General features: G+C 39.6%; 1 protein-coding gene across 1 annotated transcript in view; it reads left to right on the top strand.

Annotated features, from left to right (window-relative positions):
* Window positions 1-3,708: 3,708 nt before the first annotated feature.
* The window catches only part of LOC142814487 (homeotic protein spalt-major-like), a 39,413-nt gene continuing 19,782 nt past the window's right edge, over window positions 3,709-23,339 (top strand). Inside the window, exon 1 of the mRNA XM_075893250.1 lies at window positions 3,709-23,339. This exon is cut by the window's right edge and continues 19,782 nt beyond it. The gene's annotated coding sequence lies outside the window, so the exon portion shown is untranslated.

Genomic DNA, 23,339 nt, shown 5'->3' with positions numbered 1-23,339 from the left:
TCAGACATTTAAAAGCAAGGAAATAATGCTGAGCTGATCATATTACAATAAAATATGTAGATGCATGGCCTTAGAAAAGGAGTGCAGTTGAAAGTATTTGATTTTTGTGGGTGCAGGAAGACAATGTTATGTGTATTTGTACCATAACATTTCGTGGCATGCAAGGAGTATTCCACTATATGCTCAGCTGCAGGAATTGAGCATTGTAGGTGTGTTGTTTGGCAAACCTCTGATTGGAGCTGTTCTGTGGCAGCATAAAAATTCATCAAGTAGTATTCCACTGTGTCAGGTTACCCAATAGAAACCACAGCTATTTCTTCTGCTTAGTCTTATGACATCAGTGGAATAGGGTGTTAGCTGGGTAAGCTTGTAACGTGTAATAGCTAAAGAAACATGTAGAAGACAGGGACATAAACAACGTATGATCAGATGAGTACTCAACTTAAGGCCAGTACCACTCGTGTTCTCTTTAAGTCTCTTTCTTGCAAGCAGATTGCTCTCTTATGCCACCAGGCTGAATTAAAAAGCTTGCAATCAGTATTATAATCAACCACCTGCACAAGTATAGATAGGCAACATAAATATACAAACATGTTTAAATTTGTGGTAATTTATGTTGGTCTTTGCTGGTAAGCTGGTCTTATTCCACTTATTTTGCATCATAAATGCTTATCGGACTAGCTTCTGGCAGTTCTTGCAGAACATTGTCTGTAAGAGTAAACTACACCACATAATACTGTCCTGTTTTAAGCTGTGTTCTTTCCTCCCTTTACATCTATTGTATTTCTGTGATAGACCACCAAATAATGGCTGTATGCATTATAAAACTTACCAAATTCTACCTCTTCCTTCCTAATCAACTATACCATCAGCTATACTTGTCCACTGTTCTGTATCTTGACATTGCACCTGCAACTTGCTGTATCATTGCTCATATTGTGACTCTTAGTGCCTTCTCAGGTTTCTATGTATTCTCCTAAGTTTCACCTCCTCCATAATATATAATTGGCAGAACATTTGTTAATTAAATACTTAATTATTGAACAATATTATGAGATGGTTCTGACCTGGAAGTGCCCCTCGTAAGCATATCAACCCTTCTTTATTAAACTACACGTTTTCTTCTTTTTATCCTGGTTCCCTTAGAGTAATTGCCCTAGGTAAAGCACTCTTTCACTGCTGCCATGAGGCGGTATCATGGATTCTTCCAAAAATGTTGAGCCAACTGCATTTTCTTACAGTTTGCCATTATCGCCCTTTATCTACCTGTTTTCCTGTTTAGCTTGGCTGCCAATGCATGTTGTTGAATGAATTTCATGAAGAGTGAGATGGAAAGTTGGGAATGGTGGCATAAATCATACGGCACAATACGTTTATGCACTGCTTACCTGCTTGCTATTGTATGGGGAGTATTATGTATATATTACTATAAGATAACTCATAATATTTGAAGAAAAAGTAAATAATATTGCAAATGCCACAGCTTTTTAACATATTTAATAAGAATGTGGAGTCCTGGTGGCATCAAAAACGAACCATGCAAATTTGCATAATGTTTCAGGTAGCGTTATGCTTGCAGGTACTATGCTGACCTGCTTGAAATGTTAACGAGAACTAGCTTTGGTACAGAGATACTTCTGGATAACAAATTACTAGAGTAAAGCTTGTTACATGGTTGTTGTGGTGATGCTTTATGCAGTCACTTGTCCTCAACACCTAAGACTGCAAGGTGTGTCCTAGGGATTGTGCACTTGAACCTTGTGTGGTGGGCTTACTTAATGAAGTTGTGCTCTACATCATTGAGAGAGATGTAAGAAGAGTCGATATTTGCAAGTGAACTGGTCATTTGCCCTTGTCACTTTTATCTTATCTATCATTTATGCTTCTACATGTTTATATAACGAACATTTCTGTGGAACATCTGAGAATGTGGTGAAAGAAGACTGAAGCACCATATTGTGTGTATGTGGTTGAAGCAGGAAAAAACTGTTTTAGTGGTTCATGGAATGCAAATGAGAGAATATGCATTCGTTGTTGTGCTGTTAGATGAAAGCTTCATTGAACTGCTTTTTTGGTGTAGCACATATGGAATTTTAGTCTCGGGTAACTGGTTCTGATGAACTGTCAGTTCTACTTGTCATGGAAAGCATTGATTTCTTTTGAAACGCTCAGTGGATAAATATTTCAAAAAACTTCCTCTTGTTGTGGTGCTAGTCACTATACTAGTGTTGCTTCTTCCTCTTTCAGGCACTGTCATGAGCTAGTTTTGATCTGTCTCAAACAGATTTGTCTTGTAGATTAAGCATAAATCCCTGCTGTTTGAGATGTGATGGTGTTTTTTAACTGGTTTGGGGGGGTAAAACGCACACTTTATGTAATCTCTGAATGTTATCGTAAAAACAAAACGGCAAAATGACTTGCTCAGCCTTTCTTGTCTTACAGTGTATTTTCCAAGTGTGTGTGTTTTTTTTTTGCCTTTGTAAGTACTACATTTCATGCCCCCACCCTACAGTGCTTTTTATTTCTTTTTAGGGACTGTGTACGGCCCTTACTGTTGTGAGGTTTGTGAACAGTGCCTTGATGCTGACGCACTGCTGCAGTCCTCTCGCATGCCTATTCTTTATTCACATTTTTGGTTCTTACATGAATGCATAGCTGAACAATACTTGAAATCAACGGTAGGTTGCATGCTTTTTTCTTCTTTTTTTTTTGTTACACATTTCTCATTTTACATATCATACAAATAAAGTTTCTTTTCTCCTAATGTCTCAAGATGGCCTTATTAATTTTTTAATCTTGTAATTTTGTTTATGCTTGTATGCTGTAAACAAGCACCACTTACGATTTCCACAAGATTATGATGAGTAGCTTGAATACACAGGTTTCAGTTCCCATTAACTTGAAAGCTATATTGTTTTTATTTGTGCAGGTTATTGCTGTTTGTTGAAGCTGTTTTGACTTCTATGTACTAGACAAAAAAAAAAAGGTAACTTGCATGTTATTAGCCAGCTGAAGCAAAATAGGTCAGTCTACTTCAATGATATTTAACATTAATTTTTGTATCCTCGGGCATACCAATACATAATTCTGTTGCTATGAAGCACAATTGTATTTACACCTTTAATAAATGCCAGGTTTTCTTTTTTTCTTTTCTTTTGTAGGAGGGCTGTCTCAGGCACATATCAGGGTTGCTACATATAAGAAATATTTATGTGTGTTCATGTATGTATAAAATGTAAACGTGGTAAACAAAGAGGGTGACCATTTCATTTCGGACACTTGCAGATATTACTGGCATATGTGCGAGCTTGTGGGTTTTATGGTTTGTCTTTAGCTGATGAACCTTCCTGGCTACTGAATGCAGCTGTCGAGTGGCCAGATATTGCAACACCATTTTAGCTTGATTTGGTATCGGCAGTCACCAGAGAACACTTTTATTGTCAATCTACTGCAAAAGGCATCTCATGGCAGTTGCTTAATTTAAGTTGTAAAGGAGAAGGCGTTCTCACTGCTTCAAGATATTTGTCTGTATTCATGGTTGTTGCAGAGGCCGTAGCATGTTTACACAATTGAGCATATCTGTGGACACCTTCACAGTTCGTGCATGTCTGCTTTTGGCAGGAAATGTTCATTTATACTCCGGTACGAAACAATGACAAGAAATATGTTAATTACACCAGGCTTCATCTTATGAACCTTCCTGGCTACTGAATGCAGCTGTCGAGTGGCCAGATATTGCAACACCTTTTTAGCTTGATTTGGTATCTGCAGTGACCAGAGAACACTTTTATTGTCAATCTACTGCAAAAGGCATCTTATGGCAGTTGCTTGATTTAAGTTGTAAAGGAGAAGGCGTTCTCACTGCTTCAAGATATTTGTCTGTATTCATGGTTGTTGCAGAGGCCGTAGCATGTTTACACAATTGAGCATATCTGTGGACACCTTCACAGTTCGTGCATGTCTGCTTTTGGCAGGAAATGTTCATTTGTACTCCGGTACGAAACAATGACAAGAAATATGTTAATTACACCAGGCTTCATAGCAGTGACTTCTTTCATATTTGTGACTGTGTGGTGTGGTCTGAGTGCCAATATATAGTCTTAATCTGGGACCCTTGAGAAAGTCCATCACGTTTGTTGTAAACAAATTAATGTTATAAATTGCACTTGAAAAGCAGCTGTTTCTTCCTAATGTTTTTAAAGCAGTGTTTGCTAACACAAATCATGAAGTTTTATTTTTACAATTAGCATGTACAGTGCTCAGTGATTGACTGCAATACTATGAGATTGTGACTGCTGGGTTTAGGGTAACGGAGAGAGCAAGAGCATTCATGACGAATGGTGACTGCCTCTGGGAAACATGTGTTCAGTGTGGAGTTCTTGGTGGTGCTGGCACAGCACTGCAATCTTTTGTGTTGCACGATCAATGGCTCCAACTGCTTCGTGTCGCACGACATGTAAGCTTAGTGTTTTTGTAGCCATGGCAAGCAACGCTTCACTGATGCCACCAGGAATTACATATTAAACAGCTGTCTACTGGATGTGGTCACCATGTGTCAGAAATGCCCTAGTGACCTTTTCGACCAACAATCACGTGCTTCAAGTATCGCATTTCAATTGCCGAGCGCTGTACTACTAGTATATAGGTGATCTTTATTAACATATAGTAGTGTAGTCAGACATAATGGAGTCTAATGTGCCGTAAAGCATTGACATTTAGTGTCATAATAGAATTAATATAATATTATATGCGGTCAGTTACACTGTTCAACTGACATGCTTCTAGCAAGTTAACTATGCAAAAAGTGTGTCATAGCTTATCCCATGCTTTGCTACTACTAATATAAAATATTTTAACCTGTAAACATTATTGCATCATTGACCTATGATTGCATGGAAGCTACGTATTAACATGAACAAATATGCTAATATATGGTGCTTGTTTAATGTGAATGCTCTGATAACACCGCTCCATGTGAGTGAAGATTCTAAATTCATCTATCTTTGGAGCAAAACTTTTTAGCTAAAATTGCACAATACAAAAATAACGTGCTCTTATTTCTGCAGTGCCACATAACAACAGCCATCTCTTACTAATGCTCATTCAGCACTAAGAATGAGTAAATGCCTATCAGAAATTAGCATTTATTTATTGCATTGTTTCCTTATTGAAACCAGGCTGGTAGAGTTGAGTGATCTCGCAGTCTTGTGCTCAGGAGTTGAGTTCATGAGAACAAAGCTTATGGCCCAGCTCAGCATTGTTTTTCATTTCTTGCAGACTGGGACATCTTCACATCCTCACTGGCATCACTCATTTCTGGTGACTCATCAAATGATGGAACTGTAGAAATGGCACAAACGGAAGAGAAACTTGGTCCTGCCAAATGCCCCATCTGCCACAAACTTCTGTGCAACTATTTCATCATGAAACGGCACATGGTGTTACATGACCAGAACAGGCTGGCCTATGAGTGTGCTTTGTGCAATAAGACTTTCAAATGGAAGCATGGGCTCATTCGACACTGCCGGACTGCGCACCCAGCAGATGTTGATTTCTGCTGACTCCCTGTGCTAGACATCTGATCAGTGCCAACATTTTGATAATCAGCCTTTATACTGAATTACTTTACATTGGCTCTCATCTTTTCTGGTTAGTGTTTTGGCATCCCTGAATTTTAAATGTTAAAGACAATTTTTAAATGCATACTGCTCACTTATAACGTACTGATTACAGATTTGGTTCTTCGTGTTGAACTAGAAAAATAACAAAAATGAATTAAGCATATGAGAGCAAGACATGGAATATTTTGCTTGGTATGTGAATTTAGGTGCTTGGTAATGCAAGATTAAAAAAAAAAGACAACTGTAACAGTGGTAATACATTCTACACTTAGCAATTAATCTCTGAAATATTATTCAAGATAAAATCACTCTTGGTTGTTTGTGTTGATGCCCATTACTGTGGTTCAAAAGCTTGAAATTGTGATGCTTAGAAGGAAGTACTGTACTGTTTGATTACATTTGCAACAGTGATGCTCAAATAGGAGAGAAAATAATAATAAAATGAACACTTCTTTATAATGCCTCACGGATGATGAAAAGTAATCGTGAACCTTCTCTCCACAGCATCACTTGTAGCTCACTGTACGGCTTCAGGACAGTTAATCCCACAATTTCTCATTTGTTTTAGCCAGGGCTGGCTGAATACCTCTCACGTAATGCACAGATTACCATTACTATACATTTGTGAAGTGCACATTAAACTGTCTGACAATGGGCCAACATCGTCCAATTGAAAAGGAAGTGCTAGCTAAGAACAACTGACTCAAATGTTAGGACATGTACATTTTTGATGTTCACAATAAACCCAGTTCATTAAAACTGAGGTTGACAAATAGAAAGGACGGCGGCATTAGAACTAGGTTGTTGAGCTAATTTGTTTTATCGCTTTAGTTTTAGTACTCATCACTTTGCCTTTATTAGAAATAAGACACATGTGTAAGCAGCGAGTGAATATCTCGAAGAATGTCTTGTTCTTTCTTAATCTTTTGGTTCGCTGCTTGGTAGTTTTAATAATAAAGGTTTAAAAAACTTGAACTGTTTGTGTAGATTTTATCAGCAGTGACTCTGTAAGCATGTGAATTTTCTGATTTAAAATATTTAGCTTTTTTTTAATTCGAAGACTTTATTTGCCTGCTTATTTAGATTTTGGCGATAATTTGGCAGTGGCAGAAAATATTAATGTGCCATTTGGTTTATCTAGAATAATGTTTTGGCTTTTTACAATGTAAAACAAAGTAGCAACTGTTAGATTGAGACATTCCAAAAGTTATATTTCAAAGAGTTGGCAGCTGGTCAGATATCAGCTATGAAGTTGTGATCTTTGTTTGTGTGCAAGTTCTTTATATATGTGTATGTGGGTTGTATACATGTCTGATCTTGTCTGGGAACACCTTGTTCAGAGTGTTTCCATGTACCGGTGATGCTTGTGCAAATATTTATGTCTGCTTTTGAAAAAGTGCAATAAGTAAAAGTGGTAGCTTTAATCGAGGGCATCAATGTAAACTTGAAAGAGTAAGCAAGTTTGTTCTCTTACACATTTCGTGACGTTATGCTTGCTTCGTACGTTAAGCATTGGTGTTGAGAAATGAGTTTTTAGACATTAGCAATGGCCTTACATCATTCCCATGTGTTGCGAAAAGTGTTGAATGTGATATGGGTTCGTTATGGGATGTTCTGATCTCAGAAGGCCAAAATGTAAATGTTGTTGTCTGAGCTGTCCATTTACCTGTATTGTGTCGTATATAAGCTGCTGGTTTTCTTGTTGCACATATGGGTTAGCTTGGTTAAGTGTCACTTGTTTGTTTTTTCTGCCACAGCCCCCCCCCCCCCTTTCTTTAGATTAAGTCATTATTCCAAACACTTAACATCTGTACAACACAGAAAATCACTCTGTACAAATATCACCTGAGTAGATACTGGGGGTTCTCACTCTCTTAGTATAATATTATATTTTCTCAGCTGGTACTGTTTACTTATTGACATGCTAGTTATTATTTACTGACATTCAGCTATTTACTGACATGCTAGTATTTACTGACTTGCCGCTCTGGCTGAGATGAGGAAAATCTAACAAAACAGTGTTGTGAGCAGCAACTTAAAGGGGTTGTGAAGGTCACTCCTAAAACGGCAGTGCAAAACTGCTGGCATCCACACACACTAACTAGGTGACGTCAGTGTAAATAGATTTGCATGTAGTCTTTGCCTATCAAGAAACTTCATGGTACTTACGTGTGCGCACGATTGGTACCCCTCATCGGGGTCTTTGCCAATGCAATTCGCGCTATTTGAACTCTGCAGCTCACGTCATATTAAGCAGCATTTTTGTGCGACGTGGATTGCGTTTGGCAAAGACTTCGATGGGCTTCCCCTGAATGCGCTCACAGATGTCGTGGAGTTCTGTGTTCCTCGATAGGCAAAGCGCCCATGCAGGTCTACTCGAGCTGATGTCACCTAGTTAGCACATGTGGCTGCCAGTGGTGTCGCATTGACATTCTAAAGCAAAATTTTCATTACTTCTTTAAGAGTTCCCAGAACTTTGTCCAGGGGAGTGCGCCTGAGATGTAAAGCAAACGCTGTTGAATTCTATAGGAACTTGCTTTGCAGCATGGTTCAACCCAATTCATTAATGAAGAATGCAGTGCCAAAAAAAGGTGATGACAAAATACTTTAGCATTTACCTTAGTGAGCCATAGATTTAAAAAAAATACTGGCTGCAGTGGTGCTGGTACTGCTGCCGAGAACCAGTTTGGGGATTTGATGTTTTATTATTGACAAGTTCCAATGAGAGCAACCTAAATTTGGCAAAATAGTGCAACCTTGTAGAATCACAGATATTTTCAACAAAGTTATTTCCTTTGGACAGCTTTATTTAAAATTTTAATAGTGCTATTAAGCCATTTGTTTTAAAATATTTGCCGCACATGGCTCCTCGTGATATGGAGTCCATTTTGTGCAAAGTTAGACATGACGTCGAATTTTGTTAACGCGTGACTCTTAGGAAACATGAAAATATTGCTTGGATATACAAACGTTGTGATTAATTCATTTGTTCAGATAAAATATCGTGTGACCTTAGTGAAGGCACTGTGTGATATAAAAACAAATATAAATTAGTAGTACAGCACCAGACATCACAGGCACTACACTATAACTCCTTTATTTAATGACCTGTGGACAACCATAAGAAGCATTTACTGCAATATTCGTATGCTCTAAAGTTGAGCTAGCTTGGGAACATAAGGAAAAAGGTTAGGTAAAGATACAGTCAGATGTACCACCAACGCAATATGTGCCTCTTTTCTCAACTACAGCTGATGAAGTAAATACACATCGAAGTCACCAAGAGTGGCTATGTTTTAACAGTACTTCTCTTCAGTTTTTGCAGAACAGCAGTTATAGCAGCACCCTCTAATATGCTTAATGAAGTGAAGTTGTATGGACATGTAGCCCACTTCAGAATACATAAATATTGTGGAAATAAGCCCCTTTTGCTGTACAGCAAGCACACAGCCAAAAAGATAGCAAGAAATGCGGTGGTAAATCAATTTTGTGAAAGCTTGCGAGTGCTTCCTTGTAACTGAACGGCTTCATGCTACAAACAGATGGACAACAACAGATGGACCGCAGTTTTCGTTTTTAAAAAACGCACTGAAGTTTTCTAATAGTACTATACCAGAATGAATTAGCTGCCACTGTTCAGTTGAAAAAAACATAGATATTATCACGATGAAATTTTCATAATACAGTGTATTTGTTCTCTGAACAAACAGTCACACCCTGAGAAAGACTAGTAGGTCATCAAAATGGACACCAAGGGATGGGAAGTGCGGTCAAGGACCGCACTTTCCATCCTTTGGTATTCATTTCGATCCTTGTACCTGGTATCCTTGGACCATAAAAGGTTTGGTGGAGTAACGAAATTAAGAAACTTGGAGGCATAGAATGGATTCAGCTCATGCAGGGTGGAAATCATTCAGAGAGACCTTTGTCCTACAGTGGACTTGAGATAAGATGATTACAGTACACGCACATTCTTTGTATTCATTCCTCTGGGTCTAAGAAAATAGGAAGTTCATGCTTAACGGTGCTTACATCGGCTTTATATTATTTGTGGTAGTTGTCAGTTACGTCTGGGCAGTAAAGGGACCAGCACACCGTGATGTTGCAATGTTGAAATACCACTTGTTCATGAAACAGGCATGCCATTCTGCTTAAGTGATAAATAACACTTCGTTGTTATTTACATGTGTGAAGTAAAGGGAACAGCACACCGTGATGTTGCAGTGTTGGTAATGGACAGGTAGACATACCACTTGTCCATGAAACAGGCATGCCATTTTGCTTAAGTGATAAGTAACACTTCATTTACTTTAATAAAATAAATCAACATACAAAGCCTTCATCAACATTGTGCATTTACCACGCGTTGCCTGAGTAATGTGTAGCTGCGACAATTGAAAGCTGGTAAGGTGCTATTGGCACTCGGTGGTGTGGCTAGCAATTACGTCATTATGATAGAATGCACATTTTATTCAATGTCATAATGATTGAATCGTGGGTAAATTGCTTTGTTTTGATTTTTTTCCTGCGATTATTGAGGCATTCGCAAGTCCTGATGCATTTATTTTAAAGGGAGTTGGGGGTGTTAGGGGTAGAGGGTTGGTGCACTACAAATAGTGCACTACACGAACTTGCAGTTGGTGCGATTATATTTAATGAGGAGGGTGGACATAAGGTCAGTTTGTGGGCTGAATTAAGCAATGTCAAAAATTGCAGTCATACTTTTGAATGCATAGCATTTCTTAGTCGCCTGATGTGGCGCGATGGCGTCAGCGGTGGCGCCGTCCATACCCCCACTGCGCATGCTCGCGTCTCATGCTGGCCCAGGAAGACACTCGCAAACTGTTGCTCCCCTGCCCCTTTCTTGCCTTGTAAGGCTGACGCAGTCAGTGTCTGCTACTAAAAAAAAACGACTGCTTGCACTGCACAACTGTTACTGGCCAGCCCGTATATGTAGGCACTCGGAATCCAGTCACTGGTGTCTGGGCTTTCACTTGACGTTGAAGGCTATGCTTCTCCTTCATTCAGTAAATAAAAATAAGAAAGACAAAATAACACTTAAGCATTCCCAAACCATACCCAATTACACAACATTCACGTGATACCTCCCTCGGTCTGCGACTCATACTGGAGTTCCCCTAGTGGGAACTCGAGTAACCTCAATTAGCACAAGCTTTAACACCAGGCGTAACTGAAGAGGAATTGAAACTTGATTCTATGAACTCTGTGGATTAGTTAATGGCACCTCATTTCAGAATGGTCGCTTTTATGTGGGATAAAACTTAATATGAATAAAGGGCACCTTGAAAAGAGCATGATGAAGAAATCTTAGTGCTGTGAATGCTTTGAAAACGCCATAAAAAGTTGAACTAGTGCGAATTGAGGTTTTCCTCTTTACCTGCTTGAGTGATAGTGGTAGACAGAAAAGCTTTCACTCAATAAACTACTAAGTGTAGCAAGATCAAAGATTATAAAAATGTTGATTGCACTTGGAGGGAGATTATGGGTAATTTTCAAAATTTAAGATATAGTATTGGAAGCATTGTAGTAAATTTTCAATGTGTTGTGAAACTTTAAACTGTGAGTAAAATAATGGAATCGTTGCTGTGGACAAAAAGGCTTATCGTTATCATACCTGACTTAGCATATGCATATGAGATAACCTCTATGTTTAAGACTAATTTTTAAAGTCCCGTTTCAAAGTTAAGCAGTTTTGATTGTAATCAACTGTGAATTAAATGTCTAATTCTAGGATAATATATTTGTTTTGATGTTGGAGGCATTAGAAGACAGTGAAGTAAGAATGGTGCACAAGCACTGCTATAGTGTGTGATTTTCTGATAGCCAGGAATGTCAGACACTGAAGCATCTTGCTTCAGATTTATGGTAGGTTATGCTCGTGGTAACTGCTGCTGCCACCATTAAACCATTTCTTTCTGTTATCGCTGTTGTCAAAATATGCACACGGTATTGTGAAATTTCACAGGTAGTGAAATTAAAATTTAAGCCATTAATTAAGTGGCTATATTTTCTTCTATCAAAAGTGACATTACTTTGCTTCTTTTTTTATATGGCATGTTTTCAAATTTCTATGTTTCCAAAGCACCCTTTTAGCAGTTCCAATCAATTTACTTCATATTATACATGCACAAATATTTTATCTTTTCACTAAGCAATATACCACGTGTCTCTACAATGACATCAAAAAATATCTAACAATAGCACTTCTGTGATGAGCAGCTCTTACAGATACAAGCCACCATGCTGATGGTTCATATGTAGTGACTTGGTGCTATAAAAAAAAGAAAGAGAAGCGTTGTAATTCATTGTAATTTTGAAGAGGGCATAAACTTCCTGTAAGAGCCATGCCAACATTTAGATCTGAGATGATACGGGTAGAGTACTGGGGAACTGTGCCATGACGAATTCTAATTTTCTAATTGCATCATGAAACTAAATTTAGAAGGCTGCTACAATGTACACATACAATGTGTCAAAGAGATTGAGGCACTGTTGTTGCTTGCAACATCAAGTGGCAGGACATCAACATGTGGTGGCCCCGTCAAGTGCCTCCTGGCTTATTTATTGATGGCGTGAAGCTGCACGCTGTGGTTTTATTTGCATGACATATACGTGTGTGACTGTGAACGAACGTTGGTATAATACAGGTTGTTCTGAGTTCTTGTATACTAGTCATATGCAGCTGTTTCCTATTTTTTTAGAAGCCTCATTTCTTTGGGGAAACCGGTTCCTTAAGCACTTCACCGATTGAGCTCGGTAGCATAATCATTCTAAATATTGCTTTATTTCGATGTTACCGCAAATCACAAAGCCACAGATGTCACTTCATACCGCAATACTTGAACATCTGCATTAAAGATGCAAAGAGGGAGCAGCTTATACAAATTAAAGAGAATGTTACTTCTTTTGATGTTTATTAGTGCACATTGCATTGGGTCCATATGTGTGTGCAAAGCTTTTTTTCGATGCGGTGACTAAAAAGTCGTAATAAAGATAATGACCATTGCCAATATGTCGTGCATGACTGCTTTTTGGCCATATTTGCCTCATCCATCTAAACATTTGTGGTCATGCTATGCCTTTTTCATCTTCTTGGTTCCCATAACAATATATTTTGCACTAAGATTTTTTCAGTGCCCGCCAAAGACTGATGATTCATTTGTGCTCCCAGATATTTCTTAGTTTCAAGTTGCTGGGTTCTTCAGGCCACGATAAGCACCACCATTCTTGTGTATCATTTCCCTGTAAACTGTGTGATCATTACTTTACTAAAAAGAATGTTGCTCTTTCGTAGTATTCATGACTTGATTGTGTCAGGTGCATTAGGGTGATGATCTTCAGACAACACTCTGAAAATTTCGTTATGATAGCAATTTACGGACACTTGGTGCATGTTCACCGTGATTTCCCAGTATTGATGATGCACGTGTGTCTTTTTCACAAGAGTCGGAACTCATATGATACTCTTCAAGTATGAGGTTGAGGAGAAAAAGCAAGAAGTTAAGACGAGAGGAGCGTCAGAAGTTCTAGACTACCGAGTTAAGCTACATCTTTGCAACAGAACATGTATGTATTGTTGTGCATAGAACAGTGTAGTGTCACAAGCACAAGATAAAGCAAAAAACTTATTGACATAAACACATAATTTAAAATATGATAACATCTGTATAGAAGGCCCAATCATGCAAGCGATGCCTACTTTTTGTATTCTAACACTCGTCCATGAGTTCCTGTACCTACCTAATTTTTTGTGTTTTATGCCGGGGTGCACCAAGACGTGTCATTCACTTAAATAACATCGAAAAAACACACAAAATCAGATGGCAAAAAAAGTTTTGTCAACAGGAGTCGAACCCATGGCCTCTCGGTCCACGACAACAGATGCTGGGCATGCTATCCAGTGCACCACGGTCACACATTCTCAAGATTTTACAGACACACCTTTTATATCTATTGCTGTCATCTCGCAGTGCTCCTGGTAAATTGAAGTTATGCATCATGACCATGATGCCCGCGCTTAGCTCTTTCACGTGTCCAAACCTTTAGGCGTGTTTCGAATAGGAGAAGTGCAGCTTTAATGATGCCTTAAAGGGGCACTCAACAGGCTCCAGCTTTTTTTTACATCGCCTCAGTGAAGCTCGGCAACTCGTAGAGTAGACTACGGCGATCAGGTTTTTCAAATATTGCAGCACCCTGCAGAGCCTTCATTTCGAAAAACAATTCCCACGCTCCTTTCCTACACCTGACCAATCCTCCTCTCGTGCACAGTGATGCAAAGTCGCCGATTGGTGACTTGACATGGCATGAAGCTCGTAGATTGGTCTAAACCAGTCACGACGGTGACCAGCTGAAACCGCTGTTCTAACCTGTGTAACTTCCTTAACATGTATTCGCAAAATTCTTAGAGAAGGATGTTCACAAAGCAAAAGTGTGCATATTTCTCTTTATAAGAATTTTCGGACCTTGGCGTTGTTTGCTGGCCCTTTAACACCACCAGGCAGCGATTTTAGCTCACGCATCAGTCGCGCTCTTAGCATCTATTCATACCAAAATAGCTCTGCAATGCGCGCCTGTTTCGCCTCGCTGTAACTCCGCGTTCCCCACTTGCACTTGCCCATTGAAAAATCATGGCTGGCGAACCGGGAAGGCACTACGCGCGTTGTGTTTCCCTCTAGTCAGGCAAGGTGTTCAATAACTCTAACATGCTGCATGACCACAAGCGTTTGTTTAATAATTGGTCATAGACGTTAGTCATTGAGATGCATCACTAAGCATAAATGTAGACCTATCGACATTAAATGGTGCTAAAGCTGTCAAACATCAAAAGACATTGTGCAAGCTCTTTTATATGAATGCACAGTGAGCATTCAAATACTTCTGTAAGGACACGTTTTACTTTCATGTTACACGGATTCCTGTAGTGGAGGGATATATCATGTTTTTTTTTTCTAGAATTATAATCCCTAAAAGCCATGGCTTATGTTTGTAGAACCTGATGAGTTGGCATGTCAGCAAAATCATGACGTGATGTGGATAAAATGGTGTCACTTAATCTGGCTGGGCATGTCAGTAACGAGGAAAGTTAAATGTCCTTTTTTAGTTATCATTTGGTTTTGATGGATGCTTGTGGTTATAAAAAAATCACTAAAAATGGTCACTTCATTGTCTGAGGTGAACATCCTTCTGCAAAATTACCTGGCACAAACAGTATGAATGGTGTACACAATATGTTGTACACAGTGGTGACTACCAGTTTTCAACTGTAGATAGCCACGCCCATATATTCTGCAGGAGGGTTCATTGAATGCTAGTTGTTAGTGAGCAGTGTCTATGTTTTGCTGCAGCCACACAGCATGCAGAAAACTAGCCAAGGTGCATACCATTCTAATGTACACAATATATCTCATGCAGTGCAGGTACCGTGAATCCTATCATTGTGCACTGGCACACCGATATCGTCACTGCTGCCACTACATACGTTCACAGCTCAAAACTTGAGTTTCAGGAGCCAAAAAATCAAACTCTCATCGGTTCCAGTTGCATGAAATAGCAGAAAATAGGAGGTTTGAAGTATCTACATATGACAGTATAGTTTACTATACGCCGCGTGACCAAAATACCAGGGCCTTTTTTTTAATGCTTTGGACTGAAAAAATAAATGATTATTTTTTAAAGTATTTTATGATATTTTTTTAGCATCGGTAGATTGGCACTTATGTCTACACATCCATTCGCTGATAGGTACTTATTGATGCTTAGTAACCTATACTGACACTGAGATTTACTGTTATGGCATAATTAAGTGCCAACTGCCCTTCAAAAAGTATTAGTGCCAGGTTACATAGATTTTATTATGACAAGATTTTTTATATTCCTCATGACTATGACTGTGTCAGACTTTGTGACGTGCTTGCAGCACACGTTTTCAAGGATTAATTTCACATTTACCTGTATATAACTTACTTGGCTAGAGCTTCTCAATAGTTTGATGCACAGCTCCTGCAAATTTACGATATTCAAGGGTCATTCAAGGTTAGCTCAAAATTTTTCACGCATAAAATAATCAAACCAGAACAACATAACGATAGATTTATAACTATTAGGTATTAATACTATTTGAATTAATTATGGCATAGATGCACCTACTGCGTCTACGCAGTAGGGCTGTCATGATTGTGACCCATACGTTGATGATTGCAGAATTGATGTTACATTAAGAAATTAAAAATAAAATCCAGCTCGCACTCCTAGCATAGTGTCATGAACAAAAACTCACAGATGCATGTACAGGGCTTGCTTTAGGGGTGGGCGACCTGGGTGTTTTTGTGCATTGTGCCATCAAGAGTCTTACCATGTGCTCATGTAATTTTTTTCGTCCTGCCCAACATGACATATACTCAATTCTCATAATTTTTTGCAAGGCTTTTTTTGCTGACGAAACATTCATTTTTGGCTGTTGCTGACCAGTTTTTCATGTAGGCTCACGAAACAAATGGACACAGTACATGCCAAAGCGCAACGAACACGTGGACATAGTTATAAAAGCTTTAACGTAATGACGAGCTTCCACAAAATGGAGGAACAGCTTTTCTCATGTGCATGTGCAACCTCACTCCACCGAGCAGCATCACCGGCACGACCATGTGAGCACAACGCTATCGCTCGAAGCTAACCATAACTAGGTATGGGCACCATCAGACGAAAATATCTTTAGAGGGGATGATGGCATCCTCACATTCCCTCAACACATGCTTGAGCAAAGAAAAAAAAAAAGGTGGGCGGCTCTTTTTGACTCTCCAGAATCAGCTGACTAGTGTCTTAACAGCTAGATGTGGTTGCATATAAAAAATGGGGTGTGGGAATCAGCCCAAGCCCTTCATTCTATAGAACCGGCCCTGTGTGCATATGTGCACAGTCTCATAGTATGTGAAGAATGGTATCGTTGGTGAATGAACACTATCAGCATGAAGTATAGTTTTAGAAGTGGTTACTTTAAAATTGTAAAAGCCCCCTTTTAACATTGACTGAAGCCTGTATGCGTTGTTGCAATAAACACTTCAATTGTAGTCAAACGATGAAAGCAACCGTTCATATGGCTCTGTGCATATTATGGTTCATTCTAAGACAGGTGTGTATTGTTTGCCGCTTCCAGTGAATTGCAGTCTTGTCACTTGTATTCGTGTACGTCTGAAGTGTTAGTTTTGGTTGGTACTCTGCTAATCAAATTGGGGAGCTTAAAATTTGTTTCATTACAATAAAGGGGATGACCTGATCATGCAAAACCTGAATCTCCCCATTTTCTCGCAACTGCTCTTGAAGTGGCCTGCAGCATGAGGGTGCTTCAATGTCTGTTAATCGAGACTTAAAAGAGTGTAGGTTTTAGTGTTGGATGACAGCAAAAGTACCATCCTTCGATTCCATGTTCTTGAGACTCCTGTGTGAATGCTCATGGCATTAGCGAATAAAGCTGCAATGTTTTCTCGTTCTGCGGCCATGGGCAGCCAGTGGCTGCATGCTTTCACATAACAGACATCTTGTGTTGCAAATTTTTAGAGCTGTAGAAGCTTTATAATATTTACCCACACCATTCAGACTGGCGTGATCAACAGAGAAAAAGCAAATGCCAACCAAAGTGTGTTTGTTAAAAAATAAAATGTTTTGGAACTGCGATCAAGGCTACCGTGTGGAAGCTGCAACATTTTTTTGTAGATGTATATCCTAAACTTGTGGCTCAATTATATGTCAACCCAAATTTGGCCGGATTTTCCGTTTTTACTTCCTTAATGCCTTTACTTCCAAACCAGATGAGATTTTTATGCAATTCTTGATTTCACTTTTTAAACTAGTTCACAAACTTTGGTGCTGGTAGGACACTTGCCTTAAGTTAATCCTGCCAAATTGGCAGACGTAGCCAAGAAATTCACATGAACTATTGTCGTTACATTGAACCCAAGTTCATGTTATCAGCGGGCGTGTAGGAGAGCTAGCAGGCAAAAAGTGACGTATGTACGCTTCTTCCAGGCTCGTGAGTTTATTATGCCTCTTTATGGGGCCAGGCCGTTTCTACCTAAGTGTAGAAAGGCTGCTTGGAGAGTCCGCGCAGAAATTAACGCATCCCCCCCCCCCCTTTTTTTTTTCTGCTTTGTAGGAGACCCCGTGCCACGGAGGCGCGGCAGGCCACCACTACTGGGAAAGCGCGGACAGCCCGTTGAACTCGAATGCCCCATTTGTCACAAGACCTTTTCGAACAAAAGTAACTACGACGGCCACCTCACCATGCACACCCCACAGCGGAAGCGCTACCGCTGTGACATATGCAACAAATCGTTCCTGTGGCGCAACAACGTTTACGCTCACAAGAGAAAGATACACAACGTCCCCTCGAGCCGTGGCGCTAAAAACGCCGGCTTGAAACCAGCGATGGTCGTTCCACCTTCCGAGGCACAGAACTGGAGCACCATGATGCGAACGTCGATGCTTCCACCAGCTGAGTTTTCTGCATCGCCATCGCTATTGCTTCTTCAGGCTGCTAGCGCCGCCTGGAACGATTCTAGAGAAGCTCAAGAGAAGTAGACGGTTTTATTTTCTTATTTAATTGTCGTTTTTTTGTTTATTTTTATCTATCGCTTGTTTTTTTTTTTAATTTTTTGCGAGAGAGAGAAAACTAAACCAGCAGTGTGGAGGGGAGAGAACGGAAAATGCGTTTGAGGCGAGGGGCGATCCTGCGTTATTTATATATTTATCTGAAGAAAACAAGAATTAATGACTATGAGGCCGTCTCGATTTGAACGTGTCTGAAGGAGTCATTTCAAAGTGCGGTGGCCCGAAAATAATAAGAAACACCGAGCAGCTTGGACCAATCGCGCCTCACGTAACGCTCTTTGCATCCGGACTACTGTGCTGAATTTTTCGTCGTTCAGCGAGGCCAGACCGGTTGAAAACTGCAGCGTCGGCTATGTGAGAACGTTCATTTTGGTGCTTGCTAGTGCTCTGTTTGGGGCAGATGCTCGCGGTTACGAACGCGGTGGCGTGAAAACTGCGCGTGCACGCATTGATAGAACGGTGTTATCGAAGCGTCTTGGTATTTCCCAAACAGCTGCAGCTTGAAGCAGCAGCTTGTGTGGTAGGTCCGTGCAGTTATGGAAAGCCTTGCTGAGCGCTCGCTCGTCACATCTGCAGCAGTCGTAAGGTCCAGTAGGCCTAGTTGGGCTGGTAATAACGGCACATTAAAGTTCGCGTCCGTGTTTCGTGGAAGTGCGTCCGGATACTGCGTCACCCGTGTCCTCCGTACGTGTTGCGATCGCGTGCATGACACACTTGTCGAGCCTTGCGGGTGATGAGGCACTCTGTCTTGTTCAAATGGACGCTCGCTTGACCTCGTTTGTGCGAGATGTTCGCGAGGAGCCTGCGCCGTTTGGAATAGAAGTTAATCGAAACTCTGTCGAGACCTGAGGGAACGGAGATCGAAAAATGAGCGGATGTCGGTGGACATTGCGTATGTGTCGATAGATTTTCTGTTGTGTGTCGTAGAACTGACGTGGGTGCAATGCCCTCCTTCACCACAAGGACTTCCGACAGCCGTTGCTGTAACAGTACGTGGGTTTCGGGCGTCAGACGCTGCAGCGTTGCGTTCTTAGAACTGGTTGCTTCGTCTGCCGGCAAGCGTCGTCCGTGCCTTATATATATCTCCGTGTGGTCCTAGACCGAAAAACGAAAAAGAAAAAAAAAAAACTTTGTCCATAAACGCAGGTAGCGACTGCATAAAACGCTATTTTTACGAACGCCAAAGCGGAAACACTTTGTCGTTATACTTTTACTTTGAGCACAAAACTGTCCAAAGTGCATTGTAATTCAAGATAGCTTGCTGATCAAGATACTTCTGGCAGAGCGCGCAGTGGTAAAGACGCCGAAATGATAGATCCGACTGGGCACTACGTAGTCGTCATGCTGTTTGCATGTTTGGCAGCTGTAGCGCGAATATAGCTTTTTCTTTAGCTATTGTGTTGTGACAATGCGTTGGCGTGTTTCGAATATTCGGTCACTTTTCAGAGTGCAAACAGCCGTCCCATATTCGTGTCGCATTCGTACGTCAGTTTTCGCACCACGTATGTGCCAAGGTACACAGCTCCCCACAGAGGTGATTTCAACGCTGTGGGTTGTTCAAGTTCCCGTGCAGCAAAGCCTACTTAAGTTCTTCCCATCCCAGATCGTGGTGGATCGATGATCAGTGTGAACAAAAAATGTTTGACTGTTTTCTGCAAGTCGTCAGTATTTAATTCATTCCAGCAGCTAGAATGACATTCTATAATTATGTTGCACTGAAAATGATCAACCTTTCTTGCATTATTTTGTCAAAGAATCTGTTACAACAAAATGTCTAGTAGAAGCTGCTATGAGAATACAATAGGGGAGGCAATGTTATCAACAGTCCAGGGTGTGACAGAGCAGTTGGTTCTGAAAAGGAGGCTAGTGTGGCTATCGCTTAAGATAATGAGGGTAGTATGCTTGTTTAACCCACCCAACCGGTGTGCCATGAGATAAATGCTGCCCCTTGCACAAAAATATACAAGAAGTTGTGCTGATAAATGGAGGTTTCTTTTGTACACACTTGCTAAACTAGGATTTTTGCTACCTTTCTGGTACTGGAAAATGCAGATTATGGTGTGTTTTCTAAAGGTATGAAGCTATAAAAAATTGTGATGTAGTCAGTTTTTGACAAAGTGTACAGCCATAGAATGATAAATCTAGGCATACATACAGAAGATAAAATATGCAAACAGCACGGCTCCACTACCCCTCAAAGTGGAACCTTAGGACATCTTCCTTCAATGATGTACTCATGGATTAAAACGTTTTGGAACTCCAGTCAGAAATAGCTCACATCATGTACCATGCCCATTTTTGCTGCTTGTGGTATGCAACGTTTCTAGAGTTTCTGAACAATTTGAGTCCGTCTCCATTCAGAGTAAGGAAAACTACACGGAAATTAGCTGTTTCTATTTTGGCGAGTCTGAATGCGTCGCTGTGTATGCACACTATAACATTCAGTTACATTGCTTGGAAAGCTATACATCAAAGCCCAACAATATTATTCTCATCATAATAACAGTTCTATAATAATTAATGCTAAGTAAAATTGAATAAATAAGGCTGGATGTCGCGACACTTACTGATGTGTGCAAACTACTCTTGTACCTCTGAATTTAATCTTTGGCGCTAATCCATTTGGAAATTAACGCTGCAATAGAACAACCAGAATAAGAGCTTCGTCATTTTGTGTTTGTTCCCCCCTGTGCTAAACTACCTTAACCTTGTTCCCCTGCGGAGTCAAACCCAGTTTTGTTATTTTGAATGAAGTTTTGAGACTAGCTTTTATAAATAATTTGTTAAAAAAAAACTCCATATGCATAATTGTTGTGTGGTGCCTTGAAGTAAGATTACCTTTACATCCACATTTACTCTACAGGTGTTTTGGTAAACGTGTTATTGTTTTATTTTTCTAAGTTTCAGGAAAGCCAGCTATAGTTCCTGCTATGGCAGTCATGAGTGCAGCATTTAATTATTTTGTTGTTGTGTCAAAAGGCATTTTTGGTTTGCTAAATATTCAAAGTACATTTTAGTGTGGATTGTGGACGTTTCAATGCTTAAGGGGACATTAAAGGCAAACAAAGAATCACTTTGTATGGATAACGTATACTATAAAAGCTCTTTTCCCATTCGTGTGATCATTATAGGTTTACTATTGGAAAAAAATATGGTCAGAACTTAAAATTTTCAAGCCAGAATCTTCACTCAAAACATTGTTAGCATGATGTAACAAATATATTTTTTAATATTTTGACCACGCTGGTACGACATAATTTCCTTAAACTTGATATGTAAAGTCTTTGGCCATCGGAGAACAGCGTACTTCATGTTTACTGATTAAAAACTTTGTAGAAGTTTGTAGGATTTGTAAAAATTTGCATCACCCTTAATCGGTGTGAGGACTTGAAGGTAGCATTTCCACCTATTTTCTTTTGTATGATTTCCACCTTACCATGTATATTCTTGCTACAAGAGTGGTGCATTTGGCAATGTATAAAGGTAGTTTACTGATGTATGATAAAAGTAATGTTTCTCTGTGGTGTTTCTTTTTAAGAAGAGATGAAGTTCAGATGGCACAGTTTGTGGCATACCGAACAAGCCAGTCTATCACCGCTCTTACACTCTGAATACTCATTTATAATTTTTTATTTCACCAGTTTTACCACTTGTGAATTTCAGTGGGCTATCATAATGGAAGAGTCCGCAGCGTACACTTGGAAAGGTCCGTTTTCTTCTGTTCGTTGTCGTGCCCTGCATTCTTAAACTTGAAGAATGCATAGTAAATTGTGGAGCCTTGTGTGGGCATTTTGGAACGCTTAAGAAATATTTTGGTTTTGGGAGATAATATAACCAGTCAGTTCAGTACTTTGTTCAGTAACATGTTGTTTGTTCTCTGATATCTTTCACTGCTGATGTATTTAAAACTAACTATTGAGCCTGAGCTGTTGTTGTCTCGGCTGTTTTCGAGCAAATTGCTAACGAGGAGCTATATTTACTCAGGCCACGGTTTTTCTGCTTTCCTTGCCAAAGACGTTCACGCTTGGCAAATCAGTCTTGCATTTGTTTCTCGACATGGGAACTAATTCTTGGAACAAATTTTTAAATTTCCAACATTACCAACTGCTCAGACAAGTTTTCTTAAACTTTAATGCCTTCAGTGGCTGTCTCTATCTACAATTACACATAAATTTTAGAGTCTTCATGTGCCACATGTGTCCTCAAATGGCTTGAAGCTCTGTGTGCACATTTGGGCAGGTTTTCTGAGTACACAACTAGCGGTCATTTAACTTGTGCAGCTTATTGCTACAGAGGGTCACTTTGCTGGAGACACCACCACGTTCATCGATCCTATGACGTGCTGCGTTCCACAACCAATGTTGAGAGGTTTTTTTTTTTGTTCAAAAGGAATAGAACCAATAAACAAAGTGTTATAGGCCTAATATTTTATTCATTTTATCCAAAGATTGAAGCTGACTGATGGCAGAACAATTTGATATATTTACATGTTAACTAACATTATTTACATTAATTAAAAAAAAACTAATGAAAACATATTTCTTAATTTTTTTCTTGAAATGTAATATTGAGTGCCTTGGAATCATTCCATGTGAATTTGATGCATTTGCACCGAGTAGATCATAATTCGTGCCTGAAGGAGTTAAGCTTATGCAGGGGAAGATCACTCAGAGTGCACGTATTTTGTTAATATTTCAGGTTGATGTAGGTAAAATACTGCCTAAACATTGTAAATTTTGGAATTTAGGTATATACTATAATTTGATGGATTGACAACATAAAAAGAAGGAACCTGAAAGTTAGTACACCTACTTAGATAAGAGCTTGGGAATTGAAGGGCTGAGAAAAGCCTTTGTCTAAGCATCTAGTACACTGATCAGTTACTAGAGTGAAAAATTCAGTGCTTTTGCATTGTCAGTTTCATTACTTGTGGAAAATGGGGTATAAGAACCTGCATATGTCCTGAGCTTTTATAAGTCTTCATGTCCGATTGAATTTTTACAAGTATGTGTATTTATTGTTCCCCTCAAAGAGCTCTATGAAAAGGCCTTGCAGCATTTCTAATGAAAGGTTTGCAATGAAATTGTCAAAAGG

Source organism: Rhipicephalus microplus, chromosome 1, assembly GCF_043290135.1.
Source record: "Rhipicephalus microplus isolate Deutch F79 chromosome 1, USDA_Rmic, whole genome shotgun sequence".
NCBI classification, from domain to species: domain Eukaryota; kingdom Metazoa; phylum Arthropoda; class Arachnida; order Ixodida; family Ixodidae; genus Rhipicephalus; species Rhipicephalus microplus.
Note: the sequence above shows the minus strand (reverse complement) of the source record. Positions and strands in the feature narration are given on the sequence as shown.